The following is an 11,795-nucleotide window of genomic DNA, read 5'->3' on the forward strand; positions in this document are numbered from 1 at the left end:
AGACAGATAGATGATAGGATCCAGAAGACAGAAACGTCACCAAGCCAAGAGCTCAGGGAAAGAATGGAAAATGTCATACTTCTGGTGCACTGTTGCGCAACACACAAATTAAATGTGTCTAAAAAAGGAAGATACAGAAACACACTCCCCTTCTTTGGGTGATTTGGAAACATTCCCGGCACTCCCGACACAGTCAACCAGAAAGCAACAACACCGAATGAATAAAGTAAGAAGCTTTTCTGTCCGTCAGCTCATTTGCTGCACTACTTCAAATAGGTTGACTGGGGGCCAGTAGGTGCAGTTTGCAGGCTGCAGACTAGTGGGTAGGGTGATTTCTTGTGGACCAAAGGAAATGTGAGTTGTGTCCGAGGAGGCGCCCATGTGTTGAGCAGGTTCGCATTACATCAGGCTGATAAAGAAGGGAGGGAAATGGTGAGAGGCTGTGTACTCGGCCTGACAATGAACTCTTATTTACATTGCATATACAGCAGATAGGCTGAAAACAAATTGGGCAAGTTGGGAGAACGGGGCACTGTTGTATGTTTTTAGGTTGCAATTAGGAAAAGATCAATTTTCTTTATAATCTATAGTATTTTTAAGAACGTTATCTTCCAAATGCCATAATGACCATCACTATGGAAATCTGGACCGTTGCCAAACCCCTCACTAGTGATGTAATGGCTACTGTTATTAATGTTAAACCACGGGGAAACCCCAAACGGTTAAAATTATAGTTTTGGATTAAAATGATCGTAAAACCGTGATTGATAACTGCACTTGGATAAACTCATGGACCGGGGAAGTAGTTCATTTACTGGAGAGGCAAATTAGTGGTTAGTTTGCACTAACTTGACAAATTAAGAGTCTCTACCCAATACAAATGTCATACCCCAATCTAAACTTCTATAAAACACTTAGTCTGAGCAACTTAGATATTGAAATTGTGCACATTGAACCTAGGCTGTGTGTACTGTTAGGACAGCGTAACAGTTGTGAAGAGCTATAACTGGACATGCCTGGAACAGGAAGTGAACCCACATGACATCACAAACTGGAGGTGGAACTCTAGTTTTACCTTTATTGATAAAATTCAATATCAACATATATATGTGTGTATATTTAAACACTCAAATAACAATAATAGGGCTATTAAGAAGTTTATTCTGCAAATGAAAATATATGGCATGTATATTTAAAAAAAGAAGAAGAATTGAAACAAACTTTAGAATCTCTTGGATTTTATACATAAGGCTTTGTGGATTGATGGAAGTAGTTTTAAATCCGAAGGTAAAGACCGTTCGTGCCCCAGCCGATAGTGATCCAGATGAAGGTTGCGATTGTTGCAGTGGACTATCTAGTCAGATGTGTGGAATACAAAGTTGTTAACCAGTTTGGAGTGCACGAATGCAGTGTGAAGAGGTTTGTGTATGTCTTATTATTCGTTTTCATTCTTTTTTCTCTCATTCGTATTGGGTTTGAGAGTCGGAATTAAGCTGGCATTCTATATTTCCTTCTTAAATAAATCTGTTTCTTTTTTCTCCTATCGATGCACTTCAAAATGTTCAGTTTTTTTATTTATTTGTGAAGCAAATTAACAGTCTCATCTTCATTACAAATGTAGCTAATGTGTTTATTGAATGGTATCTGCTCTCGTGTTGTATCCTGCGTGTCAAGACTGGCTCATGAGGGATACGGAGGGTCCACACCCACTCGAGATATATGGTTTTCAATCGCATAATACAGGTGTCTTAGTCTGACTTTTTAAAAACCAAACACAATCTGATTAAGATCTTTCAATGAGTTGTATGATGCATTAGAGTCAAACTATTTGAGAAACAGAACTAATTAAGTGCATGGACATGTACTGAATGTTTTGGGGGCCACATTTCCAGAGATTTAAATACAGGGGGTTGGACTATTATTCTTATTTTGTACATAAAAGGAGAATCTGCTGCTTTCATAGACGTACTACAAAAAGGTAATCAATGATTATCTATATTACAGAGCTCTAGTGTTTTTAAGAATCTTTTTCAAAAATATTAGTCTTTTCCAAGTTTTTTTAACTGAACAGTGTATGTGTCTGTTTAGTGTCAGTCTCTCACTGCATTTGGCCCCCTGGCATCCAGTTGAATAGGACTGCCTTAAGAAGTTGGCAGTTATGAGACCGATGACAGCAATGAAACACTGTAGTTAGACATCTTTGAAAAATAAGTAATCAGAATAGGGATATAACGATAAATGGTAATAATGATTACCATGGCAAAAATGCTAGTAAAAAAGTCATTCCACATTTAAAAAAACACATACCACAATCTAAACTTATATTAACATATTGCTGTCTGAGCAATTAAGCTATTATATTGTGCAAATTGAACAAAAAAGTTGTGCTCTCATAGTACAGAGTGATGATTCTATAATTAGACGATTACAACACGGAGATGTTCAATGGGCGCTGAACAGATTAGGCCACCACAATGCCCGCTAGAAATAAAATGTAATGAAAGACTTTATTTTTCACGCTTTTTTTTATTTCAATAAATCTTAAAGAGCTATGATACAAACAAAATTTAAAAGAATAGCAATTAAAACAGATGAAAAACTAAGACTAAAACACTATCAGTGAAGCATAAGAAACACAAAACCTTCAAAAGTATGTAAAAAATGTGTTTTGTTGTATTTTTTAAGTGCAATGATAACGTTTCATTCCAATACAGTGGGTTTTCTAACTTTGTGTCTATTTATTCTTGTCATTTAAAAAAAACTTTTGAGCACATTTAACAAATACCCCAATAATAATGATAACTGTCATCTTTTTGGTTACAATAACCTTGATATGAAATTTTCATATTGTTACATCCTTAGACCGAACTTGTGTGAACTCAACAATCACAGCGTGTTTAGTAACTAAAGTGTTATCATGGCAGTATTTTATATTTAACAATTTGTGTCCTTCAAGTGTAAAAGTTAATTGTGCTTTGTCGGAGGCATACATCTTTGATTTCCAGGGGTTTTGGGAACTGCGACAACTCCCATGTTGTCGCAAGTTTTGTTTCTGTGTAACGAAGCAGTGGACCCCCAAAAGGCAAAATACGACATCAATGTATCAAACCTTAAATTAAAAATGAATGCACTTTTGCTGCTGAATTTCTAAACTGAAATGGGTTTTGTTCGACGATTTTGCATTTGGTTCCGCACTAACAAGGGATTGTCACCTCTAAAAATGTTTTGTTGAAAGCCGGATGGAAAGAGGAAGAACTAAGTCTCTGATTCAACACAGAGCGTTTCTGTCTGTTAAAGGGTGGAAAAGAGTAGCATCTTTGTACTCTTGACTGCTGTCACAGTGAAAAACACCCTGGGATTCAAGTGTCTCTACTGGATGCAACCAAAGAGCCTGAAACTTGTTCACAGGCCAAGTTTGGTGGCCAAAGCCACATTTGGGAATGGACAAGTACTTTCAGCTCACACTGCCACCGTTGTGGTTGCACATGGAAGCGATCTGACAGATGATTAATTTTTCATGGAGAATACAAACATCCAACTAAAGGGAAGAAGGATGGGGGGACACAGCAGCCTAAAAGAATATCACATTAGGTTGCGTCCCGCTGACAATTACAAAACCACCCCAATGTCAAATCTAAATACATTAAAAACAGTAAAAAAAAAAGAAACTTTGCAGAAACTATGATTTATAGTATCTTCACTTATCATGATATACAGTACAATAGCAAGCCACTTTCCATCTGAGACTCTAGGGTGTTTTCATGTTTATGACCTGACAAGCAAAAAGCATCCCTGGTGATTTACCTTCCGTCAAAAGCGCCCCGTTGTCGTCCCCACTTCCCTCAATTAAGGAACAGAATAAGACTGAGGAGAAAAAAAACAAACACACATGCATACTAGTATCAGGAACAAGAGTCATTGACCAGATAAACTAAATCACCCAACAGCAAAACATTTTCATTGGAGGCAGCGAGCGCATCAAGTTCACTCCCTCCTGCTTGGATATCATGTCCGTAATGAAAAGAGCAATAATGTATTCATGAAGAAAACAGTATCGATGGTTATATTTGGCAGAGTTACTCTGATACGCTGGAGTTTAGGTCAGAGTTTTGATAGAGGCAGACAATTCATTTCATTTTAGACTGAATTAAAGGCCTACTGAAACCCACTGCTACCGACAACGCAGTCTGATAGTTTATATATCAATGAGGAAATATTAACATTGCAACACATGCCAATACGGCCGGTTTAGTTTACTAAATTACAATTTTAAATTTCCCGCGGAGTTTCCTGTTAAAAACGTCGCGGAATGATGACGAGTGTTTGTGGCGTTATTGTTTGGAGGGGACATTTTAGCCCAGCACCACACACAGCTAAAAGTCTTCTTTTTTCATCGCATACTTACACAGTATTTTGGACATCTGTGTTGCTGAATCTTTTGCAATTTGTTCAATTAATAATGTAGAAGTCAAAGCAGAAAGGTGGAGGTGGGAAGCTTTTAGCCTTTAGCCACACAAACACACAGTGTTTCCTTGTTTAAAATTCCTGGAGGTGAAGCTTTACTGTGGATCAGAGCGGTCAAGCGAACATGGATCCCGACTACATGTCAACCGGCAGTTTTCGGTGAGAAAATTGTGGAAATAAGTCGCCTCTTACTGGCCTCAACACACCCATGGACACACCCCTCCGACTACCAGGTACTATTTAACTCACTAAAACAATAGCAACACCATAGAAAGATAAGGGATTTCCCAGAATTATCCTAGTAAATGTGTCTAAAAACATCTGAATCGCTCCCAATGCAATCGCCTTTTTTTTCTAGTCTTTTTTTTCGTCATCCACAAATCTTTCATCCTCGCTCAAATTAATGGGGAAATTGTCGCTTTCTCGGTCCAACTAGCTCTTGCTGCTGGAGGCTCACATTTTAAACAATGTGAGGATGTGAGGAGCCCTACAACCACAACCACAGCGCACATCGTCTGCTACTCCCGGTAAAGGCAAGGCTTTTTTATTAGCGACCAAAAGTTGAGAACTTTATCATCGATGTTCTCTACTAAATACTTTCAGCAAAAATATGGCAATATCGCGAAATTATCAAGTATGACACATAGAATGGACCTGCTATCCCCGTTTAAATAAGAAAATCTCATTTCAGTAGCCCTTTAAGTTTTGTGACGAGAACTGTGGAGCTACTTTGCACCGCTGTGTACGTTTGGTCAAAACTAAAGATTAGGGAATACACAAGTCAGCATGGGATATACTACGAAAAAAGTTTTTTAACACACAGAAATTCCTCCATGTGTATACGATGGTGCCGGTAAAAGCACCCGCAGTCAAGTCAAGCCTCAAGGCTGTCCAGAAACGTTATCTCTCTGCGTTTCTTCTCCATGGGAACAGGAGAGCACAGAGGCAAGGTGACATAAGACAGAAAACAGGTCACGCGACATGTACGCTAAGTGGCCCCAACTGGGGCTTTGGAAAGTCTTCAGTCTGGAACAAGAATTCACAGTAAAATTAATTCTTCCAGTCAAACAAAGAGGTTAGGCTACATGCCATACAGTAATCCCCTTTGCAAAGTGTAGACCTATTTATAAACGCAAGGATCTCCTGGCCCCTTGCTCTGCTAATGTAGGACAGTATGAGGGAATTAAGCAGGAGGGGGGAGATTATCAGTGTACTACCACAGCTGTATCTGTGAAATCTAAAGCAAGCCCCCCCCCCTTCCACTGCTATCCCAGCACCCATCACCCCTCTTCCCCGAGGGCAGACGGACGGGTGCAGCTTTCCAACCAGGAGGCTTGCCTGCTGCTACTTGGTCAAGACAACATATTGGCACTCTGTCCCCTTCATCCAGACACAAACTAGTTCAACTAGCAAGACTGGACAGACATGGATTCTGTTAAAATACTTACTTTGTGGTTAGAGCAAAAGGAGCGACAGTAAAACTTGCTTGCACCACTAAAACAATGTTTGTAAGCCTAGCCTGCCATGTTAAATTGAAAGATGTTAGAATTTGGACATGAATTAATCGCATTCAGAATGGTGGGGATGAGAAAAAAAGTAATTTCGGCTCTGCTGATTTCAGCAGTATTACTCATCAACTTATATGAGAAGAATGTGTGCTCCTGTGCCTGCTAAGCAGGACTGGAAAAAATGCTTTCTTTTCAAGCTTGGAGCAACAATATCAAGGCCAGCTTGGCAAGCAGCATGAGTGGTAGTTGTAGTAAAGGCCATTTAAGGAATGACTCGTTATTTTAATGTTTTCATATGCGAACAAAAGCTGGCCCCCAATTTGGAATTAACTGTTAAGATCAAGTATGGGGGGAAGGGGTTTAATTTTGCGGGCTCCCATTCTGATACAAATTAATCTCCTGACTATTGTCTTTACTGTGGCTTGGTGTTGTAACTGTTGTAAAATTGTATAAAAAAATAACCATTACATTTTCCATGCACCCAAAAGTCAAGTTAATGTTTTTACTAGTTACAACAGAAGTCATTTCAAGGCACTAGAACCATGATTTCTTATACATTAAAGGGAACCAACTTAACCCCACACACTTGGCGACAAAAGCAAGGGAAAACTCTATCGTGCAGAACTACGGCTCGGTGTGGTGGCCATCTGTCTCGATTGGGTGGGTTGAGAGACAGAAAACAGATGGAGAAGAAACAACAAATCAAATTTGTTCTTTTGTTGTCAAGTTCAAACCACTTTCTCTAGAAACGTTAACTGTTGGAAGTAAATTAATCATTTTTGCTCACATTTCAGTTTGGAAGAACATTAAGGAGGAACTGCACTTTTTTGGGAATTTTGGCTACAATTTACAATTATTGTGAGAGACAAGAGCACAACTTTTTTTATGCATTCTAACTTGTCCATCCATCCATTTTCTACTGCTTGTCCCTTTTGGTGTCACGGGGGGTCACTGGAGCCTATCTCAGCTGCATTCGGGCGGAAGGCAGTGTACACCCTGGACAAGTCGCCACCTCATCACCTACCCCCAGGTGCATGTCTTTGGCAATTAACATGAATAAAAGTCAGCTTAAAATGGAGCCAATGGGAGCCACAATGTCATTGCGTCTATTCCGATCATAAAACTAAAAAAATAACATCCAAAAAGCGCAAAACCAACTCCATTTACATTTCTTGACCTAATCATATACCACGTTTTAGCGAAATTGTTATTAAAAGCACTAACATTGAGGACCTAGATTTAGCGTAGCGTTGATCACAGAGAGTTAACTACTTTATGCTGCTATATTGACAGTATGAAATAGTGAGCTGCTTTCTCACCTCAGAGCTGGTGAAAGTTTATCCTCAATGAATGCCCAAAGTGGGGCCCGTGGGCCAAATTTGGCCCATCTTGTCATTTAATTAGGCCCGCCATAAGGTGGCTGCCAAATTAAAAACATATTCATACTGACCTTTTTCAAGCTGCACAATCATTGATGGCATGTTCGCAAGGCTACACTGTGAAAAACTCAGTAGATTTTATTGTAAAAACGTGGCAGCTCAGTCACCAGATATTTACCTTAATATCATCAGTTTTACCATTTTTGTGATGCATTGTAAAAACAGAGAATGTATCTTTTACGGTAAAAAAGTAGTAAGTCAGTCGCCAAAATTTGGTAGTAAAAATAACAGTGGTAATGGTTTTCAATTCATAGTAATGCACTGTCAAAAATGGCAATAGATTTTACGGTAAAAATCTGTCAGCTCAGTCACCATCATTTTTAACATAAAAAACACATTGGTAACGTTTTTCAATTTACAGTAATTTAGTCTGAAAAAACACAGTGAATTTTAAGGTAAATTCGGCTTACTGATCTGCCAGTTATTTTTACGGTAAAATGTATAAATTTTCTTTTTACAAGCTAAATAGTTGCGTTTGAATTTAAGACCCCTGCTTTATGGTAAAGTTGTGCTTTTTTGATGCTGTATGGAAAAACGATAATTTTGGTCACCGTGCGAAATTTAGTATCCTCCGCATATCTACTTTGAGTAAAATTTGAAAGTGATTAGATGAAATATCTAAGAGGAACTGGTGACAGGACAACACTTGGAAATGGCAAAAATCCGCAGAACGTGACCATTTTGAATGTTTTGAAGTTAAAAATGTACATAAAAGATGCATGTTAACTGAATTAGGAATACAATTTCTATTTATATACAGCGGTAGGCTAAATTTCTCACTGGTGGTGAAAATCGCTGTTTGGCCCACATCCCAATATTGGCACACGTTCAATTTGCCTCTTCAAAGCAAAATATTTGGGCACCCCTGTTCTACATTTTAAATCATGCATCTCACCTTGATCATAAAAGGATGTGGAGATAAACTGAGAAGTTGGTAAACTTTGACAGCAGACCTAGACCCGGAACTGGTGAAAAAGTCATAAAAACAGGCTTCGTTCCACCACACTATTTCTCAGGGTGGATTATTCATCCTTCATCTGTACCGGAAAATATTAACATCCTAACAGTCATCATCCGAGTGAGAGTAGACATTGTACAGTAAGTGTTTTATTATATTTGTTGTCTCTCGTGAAGTCTGTATGAATGGTATTGTTGCAGGAAAAATTGAATGTTATGATGCATCACCATATGCTTAAAATGACAGAAATATGTAAATATTACATGTTATTATGAATGTGCCTGTTACTAGATTACATATGTACAGTCGTGGTCAAAAGTTTACATAGACTTGTAAAGAACATAATGTCATGGCTGTCTTGAGTTTCCAAAAATGTCTACAACTCTTGTTTTTTGTGACAGAGTGATTGGAGCGCATACTTGTTGGTCACAAAAAACATGAAGTTTGGTTATTTTATGAACGTATTATGGGTCTACTGAAAATATGACCAAATCTGCTGAGCCAAAAGTATACATGCAGCAATATTAATATTTGGTTCCTGGGTCTAAAGGCCTCACCTTTTCTCTTCCAAACATATTGCTGGGTATTGTGGCCAAACAGCTAGATTTGTGTTTCATCTGAAATCACATGGACAAAGACAAGACCTTCTGGAGGAAAGTTCTGTGGTCTTGAGCTGTTTGGCCTCAATACCCAGCAATATGTTTGGAGGAGAAAAGGTGAGGCCTTTAATCACAGGAACACCATGCCTAAACTTGAAACTTGCCAAGGAACATGTAACCAAATATTAACATTGCTGTATGTATACTTTTGAAGATTTGGTCACATTTTCAGTAGACCCATTATAAATTCATAAAATAACCAAACTTTATAAATGTCTTTTGTGACCAACAAGTATGTCCTCCAATCATTCTATCACAAAAAATAAGAGTTGTAGCAATTATTGGAAACTCAAGATAGCCATGACATTATGTTCTTTACAAGTGTATTTAAACTTTTGATCACAACTGTAAATAGTAATATGTTCAAATTTGAGAGCACATAACGACAAAACTATAATTATTCTGAATGTTTCGCACAGGATTCTTCAGCCACTGGCAGCAAAAACAAAACAAGATTACTTGATTTTTTTAATGTAACATTGCATGGTGGAAACAAGCTTGGTGGTAAAGTAACTTTGTATATAGTGCTCATTAGTTTATCTAGATCAGGGGTCTCAAACTCAATTTACCTCGGGGCCACTGGATGCAGAAACTGGGTGAGGCTGGGCCGCGAGAAGAGATTTCTTAAAAAAAAAATAAAACATGCAACTAACCCCGCCCCCTACAATAGGGGACGGGGTTGGGGATAGGGTGGGTATATTGTAGCCCGAAAGAGTTAGGGCTGCATAGGATTATGGGAATTTGTTCCTTTGTGTTTATGTTGTGTTACGGTGCGGATGTTCTCCCAAAATGTGTTTGTCATTCTTGTTTGGTGTAGGTTCACAGTGTGGCACATATTTGCATCTGCAGAAGCTAAATACAACATGTGACTGGGATGGCACGCTGTTTGTACAGGTTGTAGAGGACGCTAAAGACAGTACCTCCACGGTGCCCCCTTAATATTGTTGTGTGGGTGAAATTCGGGTGAATGTTTACCCCTGGAGGGGCACTGAAAATTGGGAGTTTCACAGAAAAATCGAGGTTATACAAGTATGACGCTGTAAAGCGTCATTAATATAAAACTCGCGGGCCGCACCAACATTCAATTATATGTTAAGGTGCGGGCCGCAAAATAAGGTCTTGCGGGCCGTGTTTGAGACCCCTGATCTAGATGTATGTTATTTACAAGTGTATGTACACTTTTTACCACAACTGTATTTACAGTGTTTATATAAAACCTTGATGGAGGTGTTTGGTAGTTTTTTTTAAGAGTGCTAATTGACTCCATTGTTGTCTGACTTTTTCTGACGTTTATTTATGATTTAGAATGCATAAAAAAGAAAAAAACATGTGTTCTTGTCTTACTGTAGATTGTGAATGATAGGTAAAATTCCCCAAAAATGCACAGTTCCACCTTAACTGTTGGAAGTACATTAAATCATTGAAGCTCAAAATTCAGTTTGAAAGAACATTTAACTCAATAACTGCTGCCTTTTCTGTACAAACTTGCATACCTTTTACTTGTTCACCTGCGTGTGCGCGCGCTCCCTCTGATAACGTTGTGGTACTTTATTGACGAGTGACGTCAGGATGAACAATCGATACTAAGCCCAAAGATTTAAAAACACGCTTCAACAGTTAGGAGCAATATCAAACAATGGCGGATTCAACCGCTAGTTTGACGTTAAACAGCAAACAGTCGGTGTGGTTCACCATGAAACACACAAACAGGTAGTAGCCTGCGCGAGGCATGCGGAAATGAACTCCTAACATAAAACATATTAAAATAAATAGAAATAAACCGTATTATCGAATGGAATAGAATACATGACCACTAATCACGTGGTGTCGGATTGGTAAACTGACGGTTATTAAAAAAAACAAAAAAAACAACAAAGACGAACAACGAAAGAGGACCCGACAAGAATAGTTTCGGAATACATTGTAGTAAAAACTCACCTGTCGACTTTTACACACAAGCCTTCGATAATATTCCCTTCCAAAATACGTGTTGCTCGTCACAACACTTGCTTGTTGTATTCTTCCCCAACTTGGAGCCACACTCTCCCGCAGCAGTCCTGGTAGAAAGTCCACCACACACACACACGAGTCACGGCGGCGTCACCTCTGGCCAGACTCCGCCCACAACCACAGCGACTCCGCCCACAAACACAGCGACCCCACCCTGCTCGCTCTCTTTCAAAAACTACTTTACGTTTGATTCTTTGGAACGGTCGATACAAATATCGACTGTGCCGCTCCATGATTGCATTGATATCAGATTGATACTATCTGGGTGAGATTGACTGCTTTTGATTGATTGATTGTACTTTTATTAATAGATTGCACAGTTCAGTCCATATTCCGTACAATAGACCACTAAATGGTAACACTTGTTTAAGTCGGGGTCCACGTTAATCAATTCATGGTACAAATATATAGTATCAGCATAATACAGTCATTACACAGGTTAATCATAATAGTATGTACATTGAATTATTTACATTATTTACAATCCGGAGGGTGGGATGAGGAGCTTTGGTTGATATCAGTACTTCAGTCATCAACAATTGCATCCACAGAGAACTGTGGTCATTGAAACAATGTAGGTCTTATTTAGTAGGATATGTACAGCCAGCAGAGAACATAGTGAGTTCAGATAGCATAAGAACAAGTACAGTATATACATTAGAAATACATTTGATTATTTACATTAGGTTGTTTATAATCCGGGGAGATGGGATGTGAATGGAGGAGGGTATTAGTAAAGTGTTGAAGTTGCCTGGAG

The 11,795-nt window shown here is 38.7% G+C and overlaps 1 protein-coding gene across 2 annotated transcripts in view; it reads right to left on the reverse strand.

The window, feature by feature from the left end:
* The window catches only part of jupa (junction plakoglobin a), a 35,113-nt gene extending 23,983 nt beyond the window's left edge, over positions 1 to 11,130 (reverse strand). Inside the window, exons 1-2 of one of the 2 annotated variants that reach the window (XM_061880920.1) lie at positions 10,967 to 11,124; positions 3,805 to 3,864 (exon numbers count right to left, since the gene is read on the reverse strand). The gene's annotated coding sequence lies outside the window, so the exon portion shown is untranslated. Of the gene's footprint in view, positions 1 to 3,804; positions 3,865 to 10,966 lie in introns of both variants that reach the window. The other variant, XM_061880919.1, reaches the window with a different exon arrangement.
* Positions 11,131 to 11,795: the final 665 nt, after the last annotated feature.

The sequence above is a fragment of the Nerophis ophidion genome, linkage group LG20 (genome assembly GCF_033978795.1).
Source record: "Nerophis ophidion isolate RoL-2023_Sa linkage group LG20, RoL_Noph_v1.0, whole genome shotgun sequence".
Taxonomy (NCBI): Eukaryota; Metazoa; Chordata; class Actinopteri; order Syngnathiformes; family Syngnathidae; genus Nerophis; species Nerophis ophidion.